Source organism: Salvelinus namaycush, chromosome 6 (assembly GCF_016432855.1).
Source record: "Salvelinus namaycush isolate Seneca chromosome 6, SaNama_1.0, whole genome shotgun sequence".
Taxonomy (NCBI): domain Eukaryota; kingdom Metazoa; phylum Chordata; class Actinopteri; order Salmoniformes; family Salmonidae; genus Salvelinus; species Salvelinus namaycush.
Window position 1 is genome coordinate 1,856,164 of NC_052312.1, and position 25,552 is coordinate 1,881,715.

General features: G+C 44.4%; 11 non-coding genes across 11 annotated transcripts; all 11 read right to left on the reverse strand.

Moving 5' to 3' along the window:
- Positions 1-5,096: 5,096 nt before the first annotated feature.
- Positions 5,097-5,169, reverse strand: trnar-ucu. Its single transcript has one exon. It is a non-coding gene; the product is annotated as a tRNA-Arg (tRNA).
- Positions 5,170-5,981: 812 nt separating this feature from the next.
- Positions 5,982-6,054, reverse strand: trnar-ucu. Its single transcript has one exon. It is a non-coding gene; the product is annotated as a tRNA-Arg (tRNA).
- A 1,697-nt stretch (positions 6,055-7,751) lies between these two features.
- On the reverse strand, positions 7,752-7,824 carry trnar-ucu. Its single transcript has one exon. It is a non-coding gene; the product is annotated as a tRNA-Arg (tRNA).
- An 812-nt stretch (positions 7,825-8,636) lies between these two features.
- trnar-ucu lies at positions 8,637-8,709 on the reverse strand. The gene has a single exon. It is a non-coding gene; the product is annotated as a tRNA-Arg (tRNA).
- An 813-nt stretch (positions 8,710-9,522) lies between these two features.
- On the reverse strand, positions 9,523-9,595 carry trnar-ucu. Its single transcript has one exon. It is a non-coding gene; the product is annotated as a tRNA-Arg (tRNA).
- A 9,390-nt stretch (positions 9,596-18,985) lies between these two features.
- On the reverse strand, positions 18,986-19,058 carry trnar-ucu. The gene has a single exon. It is a non-coding gene; the product is annotated as a tRNA-Arg (tRNA).
- An 813-nt stretch (positions 19,059-19,871) lies between these two features.
- trnar-ucu lies at positions 19,872-19,944 on the reverse strand. The gene has a single exon. It is a non-coding gene; the product is annotated as a tRNA-Arg (tRNA).
- Positions 19,945-20,839: 895 nt separating this feature from the next.
- On the reverse strand, positions 20,840-20,912 carry trnar-ucu. Its single transcript has one exon. It is a non-coding gene; the product is annotated as a tRNA-Arg (tRNA).
- Positions 20,913-21,986: 1,074 nt separating this feature from the next.
- trnar-ucu lies at positions 21,987-22,059 on the reverse strand. The gene has a single exon. It is a non-coding gene; the product is annotated as a tRNA-Arg (tRNA).
- Positions 22,060-23,538: 1,479 nt separating this feature from the next.
- Positions 23,539-23,611, reverse strand: trnar-ccu. Its single transcript has one exon. It is a non-coding gene; the product is annotated as a tRNA-Arg (tRNA).
- A 1,157-nt stretch (positions 23,612-24,768) lies between these two features.
- On the reverse strand, positions 24,769-24,841 carry trnar-ucu. The gene has a single exon. It is a non-coding gene; the product is annotated as a tRNA-Arg (tRNA).
- Positions 24,842-25,552: the final 711 nt, after the last annotated feature.

The window sequence follows — 25,552 nt, forward strand, 5'->3', positions numbered from 1 at the left end:
TACATGGATTAGGAGGCCAGTTCCTCTACAATCAGTATAACCTATAAAAACTGACAAAAGAAGTCAAACAAAGAATCACGGAGGGCACTGAGACATGCCCATGAAATTTTGCTTTTTATATTTGTGTTTGCACTTCATTGCTGGAAACAAACTGGACAGCAGAGGATGGTTTCGATCCATAAATCACTGGGTTAACTGCCCAAGATACATCCACTTCATCACTCCGCTTTCAGGCACCCCAAAATAATACTTGAACTCACAATACATGGATTAGGAGGCCAGTGCCTCTGTAATCAGCATGACCTGTACGAACTGATAGAAGCAGTCAAAAAATAGAATCACGGAGGGCACAGAGACATGAAATTATACTTTTTTTTACCCTGTTTGCACTTCATTTTTAAAAATAGAGTAGGATATCTTCGATGTAGCACTGTGTGATCATCATTACCTATACAAGCTGCTACGATTCTATCCCAAACTGCCTTCATCCACCCCAGATGGGACTCGAACCCACAATCCCTGGCTTAGACGGCCAGTGCCTTATCCATTAGGCCACTGGGGTACTTGCTAAAAACTATCTAGATAGCAGAGAGTGGTTTCGATCTATCAACCTCTGGGTTACGGGGCCTTCACGCTTCCGCTGCGCCTCTGTAATCAGTATGACCTATACAAACTGAAAGAAGCAGTCAAAAAAAAATCACAGAGGGCACAGTGACATGCCCATGAAATTATGCTTTTTATATTTGTGTTTGCACTTCATTGCTGAAAACAAACTGGATAGCAGAGGATGGTTTCGATCCATAAATCACTGGGTTAACTGCCCAGGACACTTCCAATTCATCACTCCGCTTTCAGGCACCCCAAAATAATTCTTGAACTCACAATACATGGATTAGGAGGCCAGTTCCTCTACAATCAGTATAACCTATAAAAACTGACAAAAGAAGTCAAACAAAGAATCACGGAGGGCACTGAGACATGCCCATGAAATTTTGCTTTTTATATTTGTGTTTGCACTTCATTGCTGGAAACAAACTGGACAGCAGAGGATGGTTTCGATCCATAAATCACTGGGTTAACTGCCCAAGATACATCCACTTCATCACTCCGCTTTCAGGCACCCCAAAATAATACTTGAACTCACAATACATGGATTAGGAGGCCAGTGCCTCTGTAATCAGCATGACCTGTACGAACTGATAGAAGCAGTTAAAAAATAGAATCACGGAGGGCACAGAGACATGAAATTATACTTTTTTTTACCCTGTTTGCACTTCATTTTTAAAAATAGAGTAGGATATCTTCGATGTGGCACTGTGTGATCATCGTTACATTTACATTTTACATTTACATTTAAGTCATTTAGCAGACGCTCTTATCCAGAGCGATTTACAAATTGGTGCATTCACCTTATGATATCCAGTGGAACAACCACTTTACAATAGTGCATCTAACTCTTTTAAGGGGGAGGGGGGGGTTAGAAGGATTACTTTATCCTATCCTAGGTATTCCTTAAAGAGGTGGGGTTTCAGGTGTCTCCGGAAGGTGGTGATTGACTCCGCTGACCTGGCGTCGTAAGGGAGTTTGTTCCACCATTGGGGTGCCAGAGCAGCGAACCGTTTTGACTGGGCTGAGCGGGAACTGTACTTCCTCAGAGGTAGGGAGGCGAGCAGGCCAGAGGTGGATGAACGCAGTGCCCTTGTTTGGGTGTAGGGCCTGATCAGAGCCTGAAGGTACGGAGGTGCCGTTCCCCTCACAGCTCCGTAGGCAAGCACCATGGTCTTGTAGCGGATGCGAGCTTCAACTGGAAGCCAGTGGAGAGAGCGGAGGAGCGGGGTGTGACGTGAGAGAACTTGGGAAGGTTGAACACCAGACGGGCTGCGGCGTTCTGGATGAGTTGTAGGGGTTTAATAGCACAGGCAGGGAGCCCAGCCAACAGCGAGTTGCAGTAGTCCAGACGGGAGATGACAAGTGCCTGGATTAGGACCTGCGCTGCTTCCTGTGTGAGGCAGGGTCGTACTCTGCGAATGTTGTAGAGCATGAACCTACAGGAACGGGTCACCGCCTTGATGTGAGTTGAGAACGACAGGGTGTTGTCCAGGATCACGCCAAGGTTCTTAGCACTCTGGGAGGAGGACACAATGGAGTTGTCAACCGTGATGGCGAGATCATGGAACGGGCAGTCCTTCCCCGGGAGGAAGAGCAGCTCCGTCTTTCCGAGGTTCAGCTTGAGGTGGTGATCCGTCATCCACACTGATATGTCTGCCAGACATGCAGAGATGCGATTCGCCACCTGGTTATCAGAGGGGGGAAAGGAGAAGATTAATTGTGTGTCGTCTGCATAGCAATGATAGGAGAGACCATGTGAGGATATGACAGAGCCAAGTGACTTGGTGTATAGCGAGAATAGGAGAGGGCCTAGAACAGAGCCCTGGGGGACACCAGTGGTGAGAGCGCGTGGTGCGGAGACAGATTCTCGCCACGCCACCTGGTAGGAGCGACCTGTCAGGTAGGACGCAATCCAAGCGTGGGCCGCGCCGGAGATGCCCAGCTCGGAGAGGGTGGAGAGGAGGATCTGATGGTTCACAGTATCAAAGGCAGCCGATAGGTCTAGAAGGATGAGAGCAGAGGAGAGAGAGTTAGCTTTAGCAGTGCGGAGCGCCTCCGTGACACAGAGAAGAGCAGTCTCAGTTGAATGACTAGTCTTGAAACCTGACTGATTTGGATCAAGAAGGTCATTCTGAGAGAGATAGCAGGAGAGCTGGCCAAGGACGGCACGTTCAAGAGTTTTGGAGAGAAAAGAAAGAAGGGATACTGGTCTGTAGTTGTTGACATCGGAGGGATCGAGTGTAGGTTTTTTCAGAAGGGGTGCAACTCTCGCTCTCTTGAAGACGGAAGGGACGTAGCCAGCGGTCAAGGATGAGTTGATGAGCGAGGTGAGGTAAGGGAGAAGGTCTCCGGAAATGGTCTGGAGAAGAGAGGAGGGGATAGGGTCAAGCGGGCAGGTTGTTGGGCGGCCGGCCGTCACAAGACGCGAGATTTCATCTGGAGAGAGAGGGGAGAAAGAGGTCAAAGCACAGGGTAGGGCAGTGTGAGCAGAACCAGCGGTGTCGTTTGACTTAGCAAACGAGGATCGGATGTCGTCGACCTTCTTTTCAAAATGGTTGACGAAGTCATCCGCAGAGAGGGAGGAGGGGGGAGGAGGGGGAGGAGGATTCAGGAGGGAGGAGAAGGTGGCAAAGAGCTTCCTAGGGTTAGAGGCAGATGCTTGGAATTTAGAGTGGTAGAAAGTGGCTTTAGCAGCAGAGACAGAAGAGGAGAATGTAGAGAGGAGGGAGTGAAAGGATGCCAGGTCCGCAGGGAGGCGAGTTTTCCTCCATTTCCGCTCGGCTGCCCGGAGCCCTGTTCTGTGAGCTCGCAGTGAGTCGTCGAGCCACGGAGCAGGAGGGGAGGACCGAGCCGGCCTGGAGGATAGGGGACATAGAGAGTCAAAGGATGCAGAAAGGGAGGAGAGGAGGGTTGAGGAGGCAGAATCAGGAGATAGGTTGGAGAAGGTTTGAGCAGAGGGAAGAGATGATAGGATGGAAGAGGAGAGAGTAGCGGGGGAGAGAGAGCGAAGGTTGGGACGGCGCGATACCATCCGAGTAGGGGCAGTGTGGGAAGTGTTGGATGAGAGCGAGAGGGAAAAGGATACAAGGTAGTGGTCGGAGACTTGGAGGGGAGTTGCAATGAGATTAGTGGAAGAACAGCATCTAGTAAAGATGAGGTCAAGCGTATTGCCTGCCTTGTGAGTAGGGGGGGAAGGTGAGAGGGTGAGGTCAAAAGAGGAGAGGAGTGGAAAGAAGGAGGCAGAGAGGAATGAGTCAAAGGTAGACGTGGGGAGGTTAAAGTCACCCAGAACTGTGAGAGGTGAGCCATCCTCAGGAAAGGAACTTATCAGGGCGTCAAGCTCATTGATGAACTCTCCAAGGGAACCTGGAGGGCGATAAATGATAAGGATGTTAAGCTTGAAAGGGCTGGTAACTGTGACAGCATGGAATTCAAAGGAGGCGATAGACAGATGGGTCAGGGGAGAAAGAGAGAATGTCCACTTGGGAGAGATGAGGATCCCAGTGCCACCACCCCGCTGACCAGAAGCTCTCGGGGTGTGCGAAGCTCTCGGGGTGTTACCTATACAAGCTGCTTCGATTCTATCCAAAACTGCCTTCATCCACCCCAGATGGGACTCGAACCCACAATCCCTTGCTTAGAAGGTCAGTGCCTTATCCATTAGGCCACTGGGGTACTTGCTAAACACTATCTAGATAGCAAAGAGTGGTTTCGATCTATCAACCTCTGGGTTACGGGGCCTTCACGCTTCCGCTGCGCCTCTGTAATCAGTATGACCTATACAAACTGAAAGAAGCAGTCAAAAAAAGAATCACAGAGGGCACAGAGACATGCCCATGAAATTATGCTTTTTATATTTGTGTTTGTACTTCATTGCTGAAAACAAACTGGATAGCAGAGGATGGTTTCGATCCATAAATCACTGGGTTAACTGCCCAAGATACATCCACTTCATCACTCCGCTTTCAGGCACCCCAAAAAAATACTTGAACTCACAATACATGGATTAGGAGGCCAGTTCCTCTACAATCAGTATAACCTATAAAAACTGACAAAAGAAGTCAAACAAAGAATCACGGAGGGCACTGAGACATGCCCATGAAATTTTGCTTTTTATATTTGTGTTTGCACTTCATTGCTGGAAACAAACTGGACAGCAGAGGATGGTTTCGATCCATAAATCACTGGGTTAACTGCCCAAGATACATCCACTTCATCACTCCGCTTTCAGGCACCCCAAAATAATACTTGAACTCACAATACATGGATTAGGAGGCCAGTGCCTCTGTAATCAGCATGACCTGTACGAACTGATAGAAGAAGGTAAAAAATAGAATCACGGAGGGCACAGAGACATGAAATTATACTTTTTTTTACCCTGTTTGCACTTCATTTCTAAAAATGGAGTAGGATACCTTCGATGTGGCACTGTGTGATCATCGTGACCTATACAAGCTGCTTCGATTCTATCCCAAACTGCCTTCATCCACCCCAGATGGGACTCGAACCCACAATCCCTGGCTTAGAAGGCCAGTGCCTTATCCATTAGGCCACTGGGGTACTTGCTAAAAACTATCTAGATAGCAGAGAGTGGTTTCGATCTATCAACCTCTGGGTTACGGGGCCTTCACGCTTCCGCTGCGCCTCTGTAATCAGTATGACCTATACAAACTGAAAGAAGCAGTCAAAAAAAGAATCACAGAGGGCACAGTGACATGCCCATGAAATTATGCTTTTTATATTTGTGTTTGCACTTCATTGCTGAAAACAAACTGGATAGCAGAGGATGGTTTCGATCCATAAATCACTGGGTTAACTGCCCAGGACACTTCCACTTCATCACTCCGCTTTCAGGCACCCCAAAATAATACTTGAACTCACAATACATGGATTAGGAGGCCAGTTCCTCTACAATCAGTATAACCTATAAAAACTGACAAAAGAAGTCAAACAAAGAATCACGGAGGGCACTGAGACATGCCCATGAAATTTTGCTTTATATATTTGTGTTTGCACTTCATTGCTGGAAACAAACTGGACAGCAGAGGATGGTTTCGATCCATAAATCACTGGGTTAACTGCCCAAGATACATCCACTTCATCACTCCGCTTTCAGGCACCCCAAAATAATACTTGAACTCACAATACATGGATTAGGAGGCCAGTGCCTCTGTAATCAGCATGACCTGTACGAACTGATAGAAGCAGTTAAAAAATAGAATCACGGAGGGCACAGAGACATGAAATTATACTTTTTTTTACCCTGTTTGCACTTCATTTTTAAAAATAGAGTAGGATATCTTCGATGTGGCACTGTGTGATCATCATTACCTATACAAGCTGCTTCGATTCTATCCCAAACTGCCTTCATCCACCCCAGATGGGACTCGAACCCACAATCCCTGGCTTAGAAGGCCAGTGCCTTATCCATTAGGCCACTGGGGTACTTGCTAAAAACTATCTAGATAGCAGAGAGTGGTTTCGATCTATCAACCTCTGGGTTACGGGGCCTTCACGCTTCCGCTGCGCCTCTGTAATCAGTATGACCTATACAAACTGAAAGAAGCAGTCAAAAAAAGAATCACAGAGGGCACAGTGACATGCCCATGAAATTATGCTTTTTATATTTGTGTTTGCACTTCATTGCTGAAAACAAACTGGATAGCAGAGGATGGTTTCGATCCATAAATCACTGGGTTAACTGCCCAGGACACTTCCACTTCATCACTCCGCTTTCAGGCACCCCAAAATAATACTTGAACTCACAATACATGGATTAGGAGGCCAGTTCCTCTACAATCAGTATAACCTATAAAAACTGACAAAAGAAGTCAAACAAAGAATCACGGAGGGCACTGAGACATGCCCATGAAATTTTGCTTTTTATATTTGTGTTTGCACTTCATTGCTGGAAACAAACTGGACAGCAGAGGATGGTTTCGATCCATAAATCACTGGGTTAACTGCCCAAGATACATCCACTTCATCACTCCGCTTTCAGGCACCCCAAAATAATACTTGAACTCACAATACATGGATTAGGAGGCCAGTGCCTCTGTAATCAGCATGACCTGTACGAACTGATAGAAGCAGTTAAAAAATAGAATCACGGAGGGCACAGAGACATGAAATTATACTTTTTTTTACCCTGTTTGCACTTCACTTTTTAAAATAGAGTAGGATATCTTCGAATGTGGCACTGTGTGATCATCGTGACCTATACAAGCTGCTTCGATTCTATCCCAAACTGCCTTCATCCACCCCAGATGGGACTCGAACCCACAATCCCTGGCTTAGAAGGCCAGTGCCTTATCCATTAGGGCACAGGGGTACTTGCTAAAACTATCTAGATAGCAGAGAGTGGTTTCGATCTATCAACCTCTGGGTTACGGGGCCTTCACGCTTCCGCTGCGCCTCTGTAATCAGTATGACCTATACAAACTGAAAGAAGCAGTCAAAAAAAGAATCACAGAGGGCACAGTGACATGCCCATGAAATTATGCTTTTTATATTTGTGTTTGCACTTCATTGCTGAAAACAAACTGGATAGCAGAGGATGGTTTCGATCCATAAATCACTGGGTTAACTGCCCAGGATACTTCCACTTCATCACTCCGCTTTCAGGCACCCCAAAATAATACTTGAACTCACAATACATGGATTAGGAGGCCAGTTCCTCTACAATCAGTATAACCTATAAAAACTGACAAAAGAAGTCAAACAAAGAATCACGGAGGGCACTGAGACATGCCCATGAAATTTTGCTTTTTATATTTGTGTTTGCACTTCATTGCTGGAAACAAACTGGACAGCAGAGGATGGTTTCGATCCATAAATCACTGGGTTAACTGCCCAAGATACATCCACTTCATCACTCCGCTTTCAGGCACCCCAAAAAAATACTTGAACTCACAATACATGGATTAGGAGGCCAGTGCCTCTGTAATCAGCATGACCTGTACGAACTGATAGAAGCAGTTAAAAAATAGAATCACGGAGGGCACAGAGACATGAAATTATACTTTTTTTTACCCTGTTTGCACTTCATTTTTAAAAATAGAGTAGGATATCTTCGATGTGGCACTGTGTGATCATCGTTACCTATACAAGCTGCTTCGATTCTATCCCAAACTGCCTTCATCCACCCCAGATGGGACTCGAACCCACAATCCCTGGCTTAGAAGGCCAGTGCCTTATCCATTAGGCCACTGGGGTACTTGCTAAAAACTATCTAGATAGCAGAGAGTGGTTTCGATCTATCAACCTCTGGGTTACGGGGCCTTCACGCTTCCGCTGCGCCTCTGTAATCAGTATGACCTATACAAACTGAAAGAAGCAGTCAAAAAAAGAATCACAGAGGGCACAGTGACATGCCCATGAAATTATGCTTTTTATATTTGTGTTTGCACTTCATTGCTGAAAACAAACTGGATAGCAGAGGATGGTTTCGATCCATAAATCACTGGGTTAACTGCCCAGGACACTTCCACTTCATCACTCCGCTTTCAGGCACCCCAAAATAATACTTGAACTCACAATACATGGATTAGGAGGCCAGTTCCTCTACAATCAGTATAACCTATAAAAACTGACAAAAGAAGTCAAACAAAGAATCACGGAGGGCACTGAGACATGCCCATGAAATTTTGCTTTTTATATTTGTGTTTGCACTTCATTGCTGGAAACAAACTGGACAGCAGAGGATGGTTTCGATCCATAAATCACTGGGTTAACTGCCCAAGATACATCCACTTCATCACTCCGCTTTCAGGCACCCCAAAATAATACTTGAACTCACAATACATGGATTAGGAGGCCAGTGCCTCTGTAATCAGCATGACCTGTACGAACTGATAGAAGCAGTTAAAAAATAGAATCACGGAGGGCACAGAGACATGAAATTATACTTTTTTTTACCCTGTTTGCACTTCATTTTTAAAATAGAGTAGGATATCTTCGAATGTGGCACTGTGTGATCATCGTGACCTATACAAGCTGCTTCGATTCTATCCCAAACTGCCTTCATCCACCCCAGATGGGACTCGAACCCACAATCCCTGGCTTAGAAGGCCAGTGCCTTATCCATTAGGCCACTGGGGTACTTGCTAAACATTATCTAGATAGCAGAGAGTGGTTTCGATCTATCAACCTCTGGGTTACGGGGCCATTCACGCTTCCGCTGCGCCTCTGTAATCAGTATGACCTATACAAACTGAAAGAAGCAGTCAAAAAAAGAATCACAGAGGGCACAGTGACATGCCCATGAAATTATGCTTTTTATATTTGTGTTTGCACTTCATTGCTGAAAACAAACTGGATAGCAGAGGATGGTTTCGATCCATAAATCACTGGGTTAACTGCCCAGGACACTTCCACTTCATCACTCCGCTTTCAGGCACCCCAAAATAATACTTGAACTCACAATACATGGATTAGGAGGCCAGTTCCTCTACAATCAGTATAACCTATAAAAACTGACAAAAGAAGTCAAACAAAGAATCACGGAGGGCACTGAGACATGCCCATGAAATTTTGCTTTTTATATTTGTGTTTGCACTTCATTGCTGGAAACAAACTGGACAGCAGAGGATGGTTTCGATCCATAAATCACTGGGTTAACTGCCCAAGATACATCCACTTCATCACTCCGCTTTCAGGCACCCCAAAATAATACTTGAACTCACAATACATGGATTAGGAGGCCAGTGCCTCTGTAATCAGCATGACCTGTACGAACTGATAGAAGCAGTTAAAAAATAGAATCACGGAGGGCACAGAGACATGAAATTATACTTTTTTTTACCCTGTTTGCACTTCATTTTTAAAAATAGAGTAGGATATCTTCGATGTGGCACTGTGTGATCATCGTGACCTATACAAGCTGCTTCGATTCTATCCCAAACTGCCTTCATCCACCCCAGATGGGACTCGAACCCACAATCCCTGGCTTAGAAGGCCAGTGCCTTATCCATTAGGCCACTGGGGTACTTGCTAAAATCTATCTAGATAGCAGAGAGTGGTTTCGATCTATCAACCTCTGGGTTACGGGGCCTTCACGCTTCCGCTGCGCCTCTGTAATCAGTATGACCTATACAAACTGAAAGAAGCAGTCAAAAAAAGAATCACAGAGGGCACAGTGACATGCCCATGAAATTATGCTTTTTATATTTGTGTTTGCACTTCATTGCTGAAAACAAACTGGATAGCAGAGGATGGTTTCGATCCATAAATCACTGGGTTAACTGCCCAGGACACTTCCACTTCATCACTCCGCTTTCAGGCACCCCAAAATAATACTTGAACTCACAATACATGGATTAGGAGGCCAGTTCCTCTACAATCAGTATAACCTATAAAAACTGACAAAAGAAGTCAAACAAAGAATCACGGAGGGCACTGAGACATGCCCATGAAATTTTGCTTTTTATATTTGTGTTTGCACTTCATTGCTGGAAACAAACTGGACAGCAGAGGATGGTTTCGATCCATAAATCACTGGGTTAACTGCCCAAGATACATCCACTTCATCACTCCGCTTTCAGGCACCCCAAAATAATACTTGAACTCACAATACATGGATTAGGAGGCCAGTGCCTCTGTAATCAGCATGACCTGTACGAACTGATAGAAGCAGTTAAAAAATAGAATCACGGAGGGCACAGAGACATGAAATTATACTTTTTTTTACCCTGTTTGCACTTCATTTTTAAAAATAGAGTAGGATATCTTCGAAGTAGCACTGTGTGATCATCGTGACCTATACAAGCTGCTTTGATTCTATCCCAAACTGCCTTCATCCACCCCAGATGGGACGCGAACCCACAATCCCTGGCTTAGAAGACCAGTGCCTTATCCATTAGGCCACTGGGGTACTTGCTAAACACTATCTAGATAGCAGAGAGTGGTTTCGATCTATCAACCTCTGGGTTACGGGGCCTTCACGCTTCCGCTGCGCCTCTGTAATCAGTATGACCTATACAAACTGAAAGAAGCAGTCAAAAAAAGAATCACAGAGGGCACAGTGACATGCCCATGAAATTATGCTTTTTATATTTGTGTTTGCACTTCATTGCTGAAAACAAACTGGATAGCAGAGGATGGTTTCGATCCATAAATCACTGGGTTAACTGCCCAGGACACTTCCACTTCATCACTCCGCTTTCAGGCACCCCAAAATAATACTTGAACTCACAATACATGGATTAGGAGGCCAGTTCCTCTACAATCAGTATAACCTATAAAAACTGACAAAAGAAGTCAAACAAAGAATCACGGAGGGCACTGAGACATGCCCATAACATTTTGCTTTTTATATTTGTGTTTGCACTTCATTGCTGGAAACAAACTGGACAGCAGAGGATGGTTTCGATCCATAAATCACTGGGTTAACTGCCCAAGATACATCCACTTCATCACTCCGCTTTCAGGCACCCCAAAAAAATACTTGAACTCACAATACATGGATTAGGAGGCCAGTGCCTCTGTAATCAGCATGACCTGTACGAACTGATAGAAGCAGTTAAAAAATAGAATCACGGAGGGCACAGAGACATGAAATTATACTTTTTTTTACCCTGTTTGCACTTCATTTCTAAAAATAGAGTAGGATACCTTCGATGTGGCACTGTGTGATCATCGTGACCTAAACAAGCTGCTTCGATTCTATCCCAAACTGCCTTCATCCACCCCAGATGGGACTCGAACCCACAATCCCTGGCTTAGAAGGGCAGTGCCTTATCCATTAGGCCACTGGGGTACTTGCTACAAACTATCTAGATAGCAGAGAGTGGTTTCGATCTATCAACCTCTGGGTTACGGGGCCTTCACGCTTCCGCTGCGCCTCTGTAATCAGTATGACCTATACAAACTGAAAGAAGCAGTCAAAAAAAGAATCACAGAGGGCACAGTGACATGCCCATGAAATTATGCTTTTTATATTTGTGTTTGCACTTCATTGCTGAAAACAAACTGGATAGCAGAGGATGGTTTCGATCCATAAATCACTGGGTTAACTGCCCAGGACACTTCCAATTCATCACTCCGCTTTCAGGCACCCCAAAATAATACTTGAACTCACAATACATGGATTAGGAGGCCAGTTCCTCTACAATCAGTATAACCTATAAAAACTGACAAAAGAAGTCAAACAAAGAATCACGGAGGGCACTGAGACATGCCCATAACATTTTGCTTTTTATATTTGTGTTTGCACTTCATTGCTGGAAACAAACTGGACAGCAGAGGATGGTTTCGATCCATAAATCACTGGGTTAACTGCCCAAGATACATCCACTTCATCACTCCGCTTTCAGGCACCCCAAAATAATACTTGAACTCACAATACATGGATTAGGAGGCCAGTGCCTCTGTAATCAGCATGACCTGTACGAACTGATAGAAGCAGTTAAAAAATAGAATCACGGAGCGCACAGAGACATGAAATTATACTTTTTTTTACCCTGTTTGCACTTCATTTCTAAAAATAGAGTAGGATACTCTATTCCTGTTGAATCTGCAGACGTGTTGCTGTGCGTTTTGTTGCTGTGCGTTTTGCTGCCAACTTTACTTTACTTTGCTAGCTGACAACTTTATGTTTTTTTGTTTTGTTTTTGTTTTTAATTACCGTTTATATTTTTAGTTTTTCCATCGCAACTTTTTTCCCTCATTCAACTTTTTCACTCCGGACGCTTTATCTGGACATGGTTCGTCAACACCTTCAACAGCCGAAGCTAAGTAGTAACATTAACATGATGTCTTCTAATTGCAGTCGCTGTACTCATAATATACAGGAGAACGATCGCCTTACGGCGAGAATAACTGTGCTACAAGCCCAGCTTCAGACGCAATCGTTAGGCAAGGGTAATTTCAGTGTAGGAAAGGAAGAAACAGCGTCTGTGCCACCAGTAAGTACAGATAGTAACGTTAGTATAAACCCCCCCGCACAGTCCCCGCAGCCGGACAACTTTCTCATGGCTTCTGGAGGGAAATGCTGTTGGAATGCTCAACCGGTGTCGCTCATTCAGCCGACAGAAACTTTCAACCGGTTCTCCCCATTATGTAGCGAGTCGGAGTCTGAGTCTGAGTCTTCTCTTGTCTCTACTCCTCCCGTTACGGGGTCTGAGACGCCGAAGGCTCCCACCATTAGCTCTGACAAATTGAAAACCCTAGTCATTGGCGACTCCATTACCCGCAGTATTAGACTTAAAACGAATCACCCAGCGATCATACACTGTTTACCAGGGGGCAGGGCTACCGACGTTAAGGCTAATCTAAAGATGGTGCTGGCTAAAGCTAAATCTGGCGAGTGTAGAGAGTATAGAGATATTGTTATCCACGTCGGCACCAACGATGTTAGAATGAAACAGTCAGAGGTCACCAAGTGCAACATAGCTTCAGCGTGTAAATCAGCTAGAAAGATGTGTCGGCATCGCGTAATTGTCTCTGGCCCCCTCCCAGTTAGGGGGAGTGACGAGCTCTACAGCAGAGTCTCAGCACTCAATCGCTGGTTGAAAACTGTTTTCTGCCCCTCCCAAAAGATAGAATTTGTAGATAATTGGCCCTCTTTCTGGGACTCACCCACAAACAGGACCAAGCCTGACCTGCTGAGGAGTGACGGACTCCATCCTAGCTGGAGGGGTGCTCTCATCTTATCTACCAACATAGATAGGGCTCTAACTCCTCTAGCCCCACAATGAAATAGGGTGCAGGCCAGGCAGCAGGCTGTTAGCCAACCTGCCAGCTTAGTGGAGTCTGCCAATAGCACAGTCAGTGTAGTCAGCTCAGCCATACCCATTGAGACTGTGTCTGTGCCTCGACCTAGGTTGGGCAAAACTAAACATGGCGGTGTTCGCCTTAGCAATCTTATTAGGATAAAGACCTCCTCCATTCCTGCCATTATTGAAAGAGATCGTGATACCTCACATCTCAAAATAGGGTTACTTAATGTTAGATCCCTCACTTCAAAGGCAGTCATAGTCAATGAACTAATCACTGATCATAATCTTGATGTGATTGGCCTGACTGAAACATGGCTTAAGCCTGATGAATTTACTGTGTTAAATGAGGCCTCACCTCCTGGTTACACTAGTGACCATATCCCCCGTGCATCCCGCAAAGGCGGAGGTGTTGCTAACATTTACGATAGCAAATTTCAATTTACAAAAAAAAAAATGGCGTTTTCGTCTTTTGAGCTTCTAGTCATGAAATCTATGCAGCCTACTCAATCACTTTTTATAGCTACTGTTTACAGGCCTCCTGGGCCATATACAGCATTCCTCTCTGAGTTTCCTGAATTCCTATCAGACCTTGTAGTCATAGCAGATCATATTCTAATTTTTGGTGATTTTAATATTCACATGGAGAAGTCCACAGACCCACTCCAAAAGTCTTTCGGAGCCATCATCGACTCAGTGGGTTTTGTCCAACATGTCTCTGGACCTACTCACTGCCACAGTCATACTCTGGACCTAGTTTTGTCCCATGGAATAAATGTTGTAGATCTTAATGTTTTTCCACATAATCCTGGACTATCGGACCACCATTTTATTACGTTTGCAATCGCAACAAATAATCTGCTCAGACCGCAACCAAGAAGCATCAAAAGTCGTGCTATAAATTCTCAGACAACACAAAAATTCCTTGATGCCCTTCCAGACTCCTTCTGCCTACCCAAGGATGTCAGAGGACAAAAATCAGTTAACCACTTAACTGAGGAACTCAATTTAACCTTGCGCAATACCCTAGATGCAGTTGCACCCCTAAAAACGAAAAACATTTGTCATAAGAAACTAGCTCCCTGGTATACAGAAAATACCCGAGCTTTGAAGCAAGCTTCCAGGAAATTGGAACGGAAATGGCGCCACACCAAACTGGAAGTCTTCCGACTAGCTTGGAAAGACAGTACCGTGCAGTACCGAAGAGCCCTCACTGCTGCTCGATCATCCTACTTTTCCAACTTAATCGAGGAAAATAAGAACAATCCAAAATTTCTTTTTGATACTGTTGCAAAGCTAACTAAAAAGCAGCATTCCCCAAGAGAGGATGGCTTTCACTTCAGCAGTAATAAATTCATGAACTTCTTTGAGGAAAAGATCATGACCATTAGAAAGCAAATTACGGACTCCTCTTTGAATCTGCGTATTCCTCCAGGGCTTAGCTGTCCTGGATCTGCACAGCTCTGCGAGGGCCTGGGATCGGGAGAGACACTTAAGTGTTTTAGTACTATATCTCTTGACACAATGATGAAAATAATCATGGCCTCTAAACCTTCAAGCTGCATACTGGATCCTATTCCTACTAAACTGCTGAAGGAGCTGCTTCCTGTGCTTGGCCCTCCTATGTTGAACATAATAAACAGCTCTCTATCCACTGGATGTGTACCAAACTCACTAAAAGTGGCAGTGATAAAGCCTCTCTTGAAAAAGCCAAACCTTGACCCGGAAAATATAAAAAACTATCGGCCTATATCGAATCTTCCATTCCTCTCAAAATTTTTAGAAAAAGCTGTTGCGCAGCAACTCACTGCCTTTCTGAAGACAAACAATGTATACGAAATGCTTCAGTCTGGTTTTAGACCCCATCATAGCACTGAGACTGCACTTGTGAAGGTGGTAAATGACCTTTTAATGGCGTCAGACCGAGGCTCTGCATCTGTCCTCGTGCTACTAGACCTTAGTGCTGCCTTTGACACCATCGATCACCACATTCTTTTGGAGAGACTGGAAACCCAAATTGGTCTACACGGACAAGTTCTGGCCTGGTTTAGATCTTACCTGTCGGAAAGATATCAGTTTGTCTCTGTGAATGGTCTGTCCTCTGACAAATCAACTGTACATTTCGGTGTTCCTCAAGGTTCCGTTTTAGGACCACTATTGTTTTCACTATATATTTTACCTCTTGGGGATGTTATTCGAAAACATAATGTTAACTTTCACTGCTATGCGGATGACACACAGCTGTACATTTCAATGAAACATGGTGAAGCCCCAAAATTGCCCTCGCTAGAAGCCTGTGTTTCAGACATAAGGAAGTGGATGGCTGAAAACTTTCTACTTTTAAACTCGGACAAAACAGAGATGCTTGTTCTAGGTCCCAAGAAACAAAGAGATCTTCTGTTAAATCTGACAATTCATCTTGATGGTTGTAAAGTCGTCTCAAATAAAACTGTGAAGGACCTCGGCGTTACTCTTGACCCTGATCTCTCTTTTGACGAACATATCAAGACTGTTTCAAGGACAGCTTTTTTCCATCTACGTAACATTGCAAAAATCAGAAATTTTCTGTCCAAAAATGATGCAGAAAAATTAATCCATGCATTTGTTACTTCTAGGTTAGACTACTGCAATGCTCTACTTTCCGGCTACCCGGATAAAGCACTAAATAAACTTCAGTTAGTGCTAAATACGGCTGCTAGAATCCTGACTAGAACCAAGAAATTTGATCATATTACTCCAGTGCTAGCTTCCCTACACTGGCTTCCTGTTAAGGCAAGGGCTGATTTCAAGGTTTTACTGTTAACCTATAAAGCGTTACATGGGCTTGCTCCTACCTATCTTTCCGAGTTGGTCCTGCCGTACATACCAATACGTACGCTACGGTCACAAGACGCAGGCCTCCTAATTGTCCCTAGAATTTCTAAGCAAACAGCGGGAGGCAGGGCTTTCTCCTATAGATCTCCATTTTTATGGAACAGTCTGCCTACCCATGTGAGAGACGCAGACTCGGTCTCAACCTTTAAGTCTTTACTGAAGACTTATCTCTTCAGTAGGTCATATGATTGAGTGTAGTCTGGCCCAGGAGTGTGAAGGTGAACGGAAAGGCTCTGGAGCAACGAACCGCCCTTGCTGTCTCTGCCTGGCCGGTTCCCCTCTCTCCACTGGGATTCTCTGCCTCTAACCCTGTTACAGGGGCTGAGTCACTGGCTTGCTGGTGCTCTTTCATGCCGTCCCTAGGAGGGGTGCGTCACTTGAGTGGGTTGAGTTACTGACGTGATCTTCCTGTCTGGGTTGGTGCCCCCCTTGGTTTGTGCTGTGGTGGAGATCTTTGTGGGCTATACTCGGCCTTGTCTCAGGATTGTAAGTTGGTGGTTGAGGATATCCCTCTAGTGGTGCGGGGGCTGTGCTTTGGCAAAGTGGGTGGGGTTATATCCTTCCTGTTTGGCCCTGTCCGGGGGTTTCTTCGGATGGGGCCACAGTGTCTCCTGACCGCTCCTGTCTCAGCCTCCAGTATTTATGCTGCAGTAGTTTATGTGTCGGGGGGCTAGGGTCAGTTGGTTATACCTGGAGTACTTCTCCTGTCTTATCCAGTGTCCTGTGTGAATTTAAGTATGCTCTCTCTAATTCTCTCGTTCTCTCTTTCTCTCTGAGAACCTGAGCCCTAGGACCATACGTCAGGACTACCGGGCATGATGACACCTTGCTGTCCCCAGTCCGCCTGGCCTTGCTGCTATTCCAGTTTCAACTGTTCTGCCTGCGGTTACGGAACCCCTACCTGTCCCAGACCTGCTGTTTTCAACTCTTAATGATCGGCTATGAAAAGCCAAATGAGATTTATTCCTGATTATTATTTGACCATGCTTGTCATTTATGAACATTTTGAAAATCTTGGCTCTCTCTAATTTTCTCCTTCTCTCTTTCTTTCTCTCGGAGGACCTGAGCCCTAGGACCATACGTCGGGACTACCGGCCGTGGTGACTCCTTGCTGTCCCCAGTCCGCCTGGCCTTGCTGCTATTCCAGTTTCAACTGTTCTGCCTGCGGTTATGGAACCCCTACCTGTCCCAGACCTGCTGTTTTCAACTCTTAATGATCGGCTATGAAAAGCCAACTGAGATTTATTCCTGATTATTATTTGACCATGCTTGTCATTTATGAACATTTTGAAAATCTTGGCTCTCTCTAATTTTCTCCTTCTCTCTTTCTTTCTCTCGGAGGACCTGGGCCCTAGGACCATGCGTCGGGACTGCCGCCCGTGGTGACTCCTTGCTGTCCCCAGTCCGCCTGGCCTTGCTGCTATTCCAGTTTCAGCTGTTCTGCCTGCGGTTATGGAACCGCCACCTGTCCCAGACCTGTTGTTTTTCAACTCTTAATGATCAGCTATGAAAAGCCAACTGAAAATTATTCATGATTATTATTTGACCATGCTTGTCACTTATGAACATTTTTGAACATCTTGGCATAGTTCTGTTATAATCTCCACCCGGCACAGCCAGAAGAGGACTGGCCACCCCTCATAGCCTGGTTCCTCTCTAGGTTTCTTCCTAGGTTTTGGCCTTTCTAGGGAGTTTTTCCTAGCCACCGTGCTTCTACACCTGCATTACTAGCTGTTTGGGGTTTTAGGCTGGGTTTCTGTACAGCACTTCGAGATATTAGCTGATGTACGAAGGGCTATATAAAATAAAATTGATTGATTGATGATTGATACCTTCGATGTGGCACTGTGTGATCATCGTGACCTATACAAGCTGCTTCGATTCTATCCCAAACTGCCTTCATCCACCCCAGATGGGACTCAAACCCACAATCCCTGGCTTAGAAGGCCAGTGCCTTATCCATTAGGCCACTGGGGTACTTGCTAAAAACTATCTAGATAGCAGAGAGTGGTTTCGATCTATCAACCTCTGGGTTACGGGGCCATCACGCTTCCGCTGCGCCTCTGTAATCAGTATGACCTATACAAACTGAAAGAAGCAGTCAAAAAAAGAATCACAGAGGGCACAGTGACATGCCCATGAAATTATACTTTTTATATTTGTGTTTGTACTTCATTGCTGAAAACAAACTGGATAGCAGAGGATGGTTTCGATCCATAAATCACTGGGTTAACTGCCCAAGATACATCCACTTCATCACTCCGCTTTCAGGCACCCCAAAAAAATACTTGAACTCACAATACATGGATTAGGAGGCCAGTTCCTCTACAATCAGTATAACCTATAAAAACTGACAAAAGAAGTCAAACAAAGAATCACGGAGGGCACTGAGACATGCCCATGAAATTTTGCTTTTTATATTTGTGTTTGCACTTCATTGCTGGAAACAAACTGGACAGCAGAGGATGGTTTCGATCCATAAATCACTGGGTTAACTGCCCAAGATACATCCACTTCATCACTCCGCTTTCAGGCACCCCAAAATAATACTTGAACTCACAATACATGGATTAGGAGGCCAGTGCCTCTGTAATCAGCATGACCTGTACGAACTGATAGAAGAAGTTAAAAAATAGAATCACGGAGGGCACAGAGACATGAAATTATACTTTTTTTTACCCTGTTTGCACTTCATTTCTAAAAATAGAGTAGGATATCTTCGATGTGGCACTGTGTGATCATCGTGACCTATACAAGCTGCTTCGATTCTATCCCAAACTGCCTTCATCCACCCCAGATGGGACTCGAACCCACAATCCCTGGCTTAGAAGGCCAGTGCCTTATCCATTAGGCCACTGGGGTACTTGCTAAAAACTATCTAGATAGCAGAGAGTGGTTTCGATCTATCAACCTCTGGGTTACGGGGCCATCACGCTTCCGCTGCGCCTCTGTAATCAGTATGACCTATACAAACTGAAAGAAGCAGTCAAAAAAAGAATCACAGAGGGCACAGTGACATGCCCATGAAATTATGCTTTTTATATTTGTGTTTGCACTTCATTGCTGAAAACAAACTGGATAGCAGAGGATGGTTTCGATCCATAAATCACTGGGTTAACTGCCCAAGATACTTCCACTTCATCACTCCGCTTTCAGGCACCCCAAAATAATACTTGAACTCACAATACATGGATTAGGAGGCCAGTTCCTCTGTAATCAGCATGACCTGTACGAACTGATAGAAGCAGTTAAATAATAGAATCACGGAGGGCACAGTGACATGCCCATGAAATTATGCTTTTTATATTTGTGTTTGCACTTCATTGCTGAAAACAAACTGGATAGCAGAGGATGGTTTCGATCCATAAATCACTGGGTTAACTGCCTAGAATTCTTCCACTTCATCACTCCGCTTTCAGGCACCCCAAAAAAATACTTGAACTCACAATACATGGATTAGGAGGCCAGTGCCTCTGTAATCAGCATGACCTGTACGAACTGATAGAAGCAGTTAAAAAATAGAATCACGGAGGGCACAGAGACATGAAATTATACTTTTTTTTACCCTGTTTGCACTTCATTTTTAAATATAGAGTAGGAAATCTTCGATGTGGCACTGTGTGATCATCGTGACCTATACAAGCTGCTTCGATTCTATCCCAAACTGCCTTCATCCACCCCAGATGGGACTCGAACCCACAATCCCTGGCTTAGAAGGCCAGTGCCTTATCCATTAGGCCACTGGGGTACTTGCTAAACACTATCTAGATAGCAGAGAGTGGTTTCGATCTATCAACCTCTGGGTTACGGGGCCTTCACGCTTCCGCTGCGCCTCTGTAATCAGTATGACCTATACAAACTGAAAGAAGCAGTCAAAAAAAGAATCACAGAGGGCACAGTGACATGCCCATGAAATTATACTTTTTTTTACCGTGTTTGCACTTCATTTCTAAAAATTGAATTGGATAACCTCTGTGTTACATGCTCAGCTCTCTTTTTCTATCCCAAATTGCCTTCATCCACCCCAGATGGGACTCGAACCCACAATCCCTGGCTTAGAAGACCAGTGCCTTATTCCTTAGGCCACTGGGGTACTTGCTAAAAACTTTCTAGATAGCAGAGAGTGGTTTCGATCTATCAACCTCTGGGTTACGGGGCCTTCACGCTTCCGCTGCGCCTCTGTAATCAGTATGACCTATACAAACTGAAAGAAGCAGTCAAAAAAAGAATCACAGAGGGCATAGTGACATGCCCATGAAATTATGCTTTTTATATTTGTGTTTGCACTTCATTGCTGAAAACAAACTGGATAGCAGAGGATGGTTTCGATCCATAAATCACTGGGTTAACTGCCTAGAATTCTTCCACTTCATCACTCCGCTTTCAGGCACCCCAAAAAAATACTTGAACTCACAATACATGGATTAGGAGGCCAGTGCCTCTGTAATCAGCATGACCTGTACGAACTGATAGAAGCAGTTAAAAAATAGAATCACGGAGGGCACAGAGACAGGAAATTATACTTTTTTTTACCCTGTTTGCACTTCATTTTTAAAAATAGAGTAGGATATCTTCGATGTGGCACTGTGTGATCATCGTGACCTATACAAGCTGCTTCGATTCTATCCCAAACTGCCTTCATCCACCCCAGATGGGACTCGAACCCACAATCCCTGGCTTAGAAGGCCAGTGCCTTACCCATTAGGCCACTGGGGTACTTGCTAAAAACTTTCTAGATAGCAGAGAGTGGTTTCGATCTATCAACCTCTGGGTTACGGGGCCTTCACGCTTCCGCTGCGCCTCTGTAATCAGTATGACCTATACAAACTGAAAGAAGCAGTCAAAAAAAGAATCACAGAGGGCACAGTGACATGCCCATGAAATTATGCTTTTTATATTTGTGTTTGCACTTCATTGCTGAAAACAAACTGGATAGCAGAGGATGGTTTCGATCCATAAATCACTGGGTTAACTGCCCAGGATACTTCCACTTCATCACTCCGCTTTCAGGCACCCCAAAATAATACTTGAACTCACAATACATGGATTAGGAGGCCAGTTCCTCTACAATCAGTATAACCTATAAAAACTGACAAAAGAAGTCAAACAAAGAATCACGGAGGGCACTGAGACATGCCCATGAAATTTTGCTTTTTATATTTGTGTTTGCACTTCATTGCTGGAAACAAACTGGACAGCAGAGGATGGTTTCGATCCATAAATCACTGGGTTAACTGCCCAGGATACTTCCACTTCATCACTCCGCTTTCAGGCACCCCAAAATAATACTTGAACTCACAATACATGGATTAGGAGGCCAGTTCCTCTACAATCAGCATGACCTGTACGAACTGATAGAAGCAGTTAAAAAATAGAATCACGGAGGGCACAGTGACATGCCCATGAAATTATGCTTTTTATATTTGTGTTTGCACTTCATTGCTGAAAACAAACTGGATAGCAGAGGATGGTTTTGATCCATAAATCACTGGGTTAACTGCCTAGAATTCTTCCACTTCATCAATCCGCTTTCAGGCACCTCAAAAAAATACTTGAACTCACAATACATGGATTAGGAGGCCAGTGCCTCTGTAATCAGCATGACCTGTACGAACTGATAGAAGCAGTTAAAAAATAGAATCACGGAGGGCACAGAGACATGAAATTATACTTTTTTTTACCCTGTTTGCACTTCATTTTTAAAATAGAGTAGGATATCTTCGATGTGGCACTGTGTAATGATCGTGACCTATACAAGCTGCGTCGATTCTATCCCAAACTGCCTTCATCCACCCCAGATGGGACTCGAACCCACAATCCCTGGCTTAGAAGGCCAGTGCCTTATCCATTAGGCCACTGGGGTACTTGCTAAACACAATCTAGATAGCAGAGAGTGGTTTCGATCTATCAACCTCTGGGTTACGGGGCCTTCACGCTTCCGCTGCGCCTCTGTAATCAGTATGACCTATACAAACTGAAAGAAGCAGTCAAAAAAAGAATCACAGAGGGCACAGTGACATGCCCATGAAATTATGCTTTTTATATTTGTGTTTGCACTTCATTGCTGAAAACAAACTGGATAGCAGAGGATGGTTTCGATCCATAAATCACTGGGTTAACTGCCCAAGATACATCCAATTCATCACTCCGCTTTCAGGCACCCCAAAAAAATACTTGAACTCACAATACATGGATTAGGAGGCCAGTTCCTCTACAATCAGTATAACCTATAAAAACTGACAAAAGAAGTCAAACAAAGAATCACGGAGGGCACTGAGACATGCCCATGAAATTTTGCTTTTTATATTTGTGTTTGCACTTCATTGCTGGAAACAAACTGGACAGCAGAGGATGGTTTCGATCCATAAATCACTGGGTTAACTGCCCAAGATACATCCACTTCATCACTCCGCTTTCAGGCACCCCCAAAAAATACTTGAACTCACAATACATGGATTAGGAGGCCAGTGCCTCTGTAATCAGCATGACCTGTACAAACTGATAGAAGCAGTTAAAAAATAGAATCACGGAGGGCACAGAGACATGAAATTATACTTTTTTTTACCCTGTTTGCACTTCATTTTTAAAAATAGAGTAGGATATCTTCGATGTGGCACTGTGTGATCATCGTGACCTATACAAGCTGCTTCGATTCTATCCCAAACTGCCTTCATCCACCCCAGATGGGACTCGAACCCACAATCCCTGGGTTCGAGTCCTCTACAATCAGGCACCCCCAAAAAATACTTGAACTCACAATACATGGATTAGGAGGCCAGTGCCTCTGTAATCAGCATGACCTTTACGAACTGATAGAAGCAGTTAAAAAAAGAATCACAGAGGGCACCAAGACATGCCCATGAAATTATACTTTTTTTAACCTGTTTGCACTTCATTTCTAAAAATAGAATAGGATAGCTTCGATGAATCAACCTCTGTGTTACATGCCCAGCTCTCTTTTTCTATCCCAAACTTCCTTCATCCACCCCAGATGGGACTCGAACCCACAATCCCTGGCTTAGAAGGCCAGTGCCTTATCCATTAGGACACTGGGGTACTTGCTAAACACTATCTAGATAGCAGAGAGTGGTTTCGATCCATCAACCTCTGGGTTACGGGGCCATCACGCTTCCGCTGCGCCTCTGTAATCAGTATGACCTATACAAACTGAAAGAAGCAGTCAAAAAAAGAATCACAGAGGGCACAGTGAAATGCCCATGAAATTATACTTTTTTTTACCCTGTTTGCACTTCATTTCTAAAAATAGAATTGGATAGCTTCGATGCTTCAACCTCTGTGTTACATGCTCAGCTCTCTTTTTCTATCCCAAATTGCCTTCATCCACCCCAGATGGGACTCGAACCCACAATCCCTGGCTTAGGAGGCCAGTGCCTTAGCCATTAGGCCACTGGGGCACTTGCTAAAATCTTTCTAGATAGCAGAGAGTGGTTTCGATCTATCAACCTCTGGGTTACGGGGCCTTCACGCTTCCGCTGCGCCTCTGTAATCAGTATGACCTATACAAACTGAAAGAAGCAGTCAAAAAAAGAATCACAGAGGGCACAGTGACATGCCCATGAAATTATACTTTTTTTTACCCTGTTTGCACTTCATTTCTAAAAATTGAATTGGATAACCTCTGTGTTACATGCTCAGCTCTCTTTTTCTATCCCAAATTGCCTTCATCCACCCCAGATGGGACTCGAACCCACAATCCCTGGCTTAGAAGACCAGTGCCTTATTCCTTAGGCCACTGGGGTACTTGCTAAAAACTTTCTAGATAGCAGAGAGTGGTTTCGATCTATCAACCTCTGGGTTATGGGGCCTTCACGCTTCCGCTGCGCCTCTGTAATCAGTATGACCTATACAAACTGAAAGAAGCAGTCAAAAAAAGAATCACAGAGGGCATAGTGACATGCCCATGAAATTATGCTTTTTATATTTGTGTTTGCACTTCATTGCTGAAAAAAAACTGGATAGCAGAGGATGGTTTCGATCCATAAATCACTGGGTTAACTGCCCAAGATACATCCACTTCATCACTCCGCTTTCAGGCACCCCAAAAAAATACTTGAACTCACAATACATGGATTAGGAGGCCAGTTCCTCTACAATCAGTATAACCTATAAAAACTGACAAAAGAAGTCAAACAAAGAATCACGGAGGGCACTGAGACATGCCCATGAAATTTTGCTTTTTATATTTGTGTTTGCACTTCATTGCTGGAAACAAACTGGACAGCAGAGGATGGTTTCGATCCATAAATCACTGGGTTAACTGCCCAAGATACATCCACTTCATCACTCCGCTTTCAGGCACCCCCAAAAAATACTTGAACTCACAATACATGGATTAGGAGGCCAGTGCCTCTGTAATCAGCATGACCTGTACGAACTGATAGAAGCAGTTAAAAAATAGAATCACGGAGGGCACAGAGACATGAAATTATACTTTTTTTTACCCTGTTTGCACTTCATTTTTAAATATAGAGTAGGATATCTTCGATGTGGCACTGTGTGATCATCGTGACCTATACAAGCTGCTTCGATTCTATCCCAAACTGCCTTCATCCACCCCAGATGGGACTCGAACCCACAATCCCTGGCTTAGAAGGCCAGTGCCTTATCCATTAGGCCACTGGGGTACTTGCTAAACACTATCTAGATAGCAGAGAGTGGTTTCGATCTATCAACCTCTGGGTTACGGGGCCTTCACGCTTCCGCTGCGCCTCTGTAATCAGTATGACCTATACAAACTGAAAGAAGCAGTCAAAAAAAGAATCACAGAGGGCACAGTGACATGCCCATGAAATTATACTTTTTTTTACCGTGTTTGCACTTCATTTCTAAAAATTGAATTGGATAACCTCTGTGTTACATGCTCAGCTCTCTTTTTCTATCCCAAATTGCCTTCATCCACCCCAGATGGGACTCGAACCCACAATCCCTGGCTTAGAAGACCAGTGCCTTATTCCTTAGGCCACTGGGGTACTTGCTAAAAACTTTCTAGATAGCAGAGAGTGGTTTCGATCTATCAACCTCTGGGTTACGGGGCCTTCACGCTTCCGCTGCGCCTCTGTAATCAGTATGACCTATACAAACTGAAAGAAGCAGTCAAAAAAAGAATCACAGAGGGCATAGTGACATGCCCATGAAATTATGCTTTTTATATTTGTGTTTGCACTTCATTGCTGAAAACAAACTGGATAGCAGAGGATGGTTTCGATCCATAAATCACTGGGTTAACTGCCTAGAATTCTTCCACTTCATCACTCCGCTTTCAGGCACCCCAAAAAAATACTTGAACTCACAATACATGGATTAGGAGGCCAGTGCCTCTGTAATCAGCATGACCT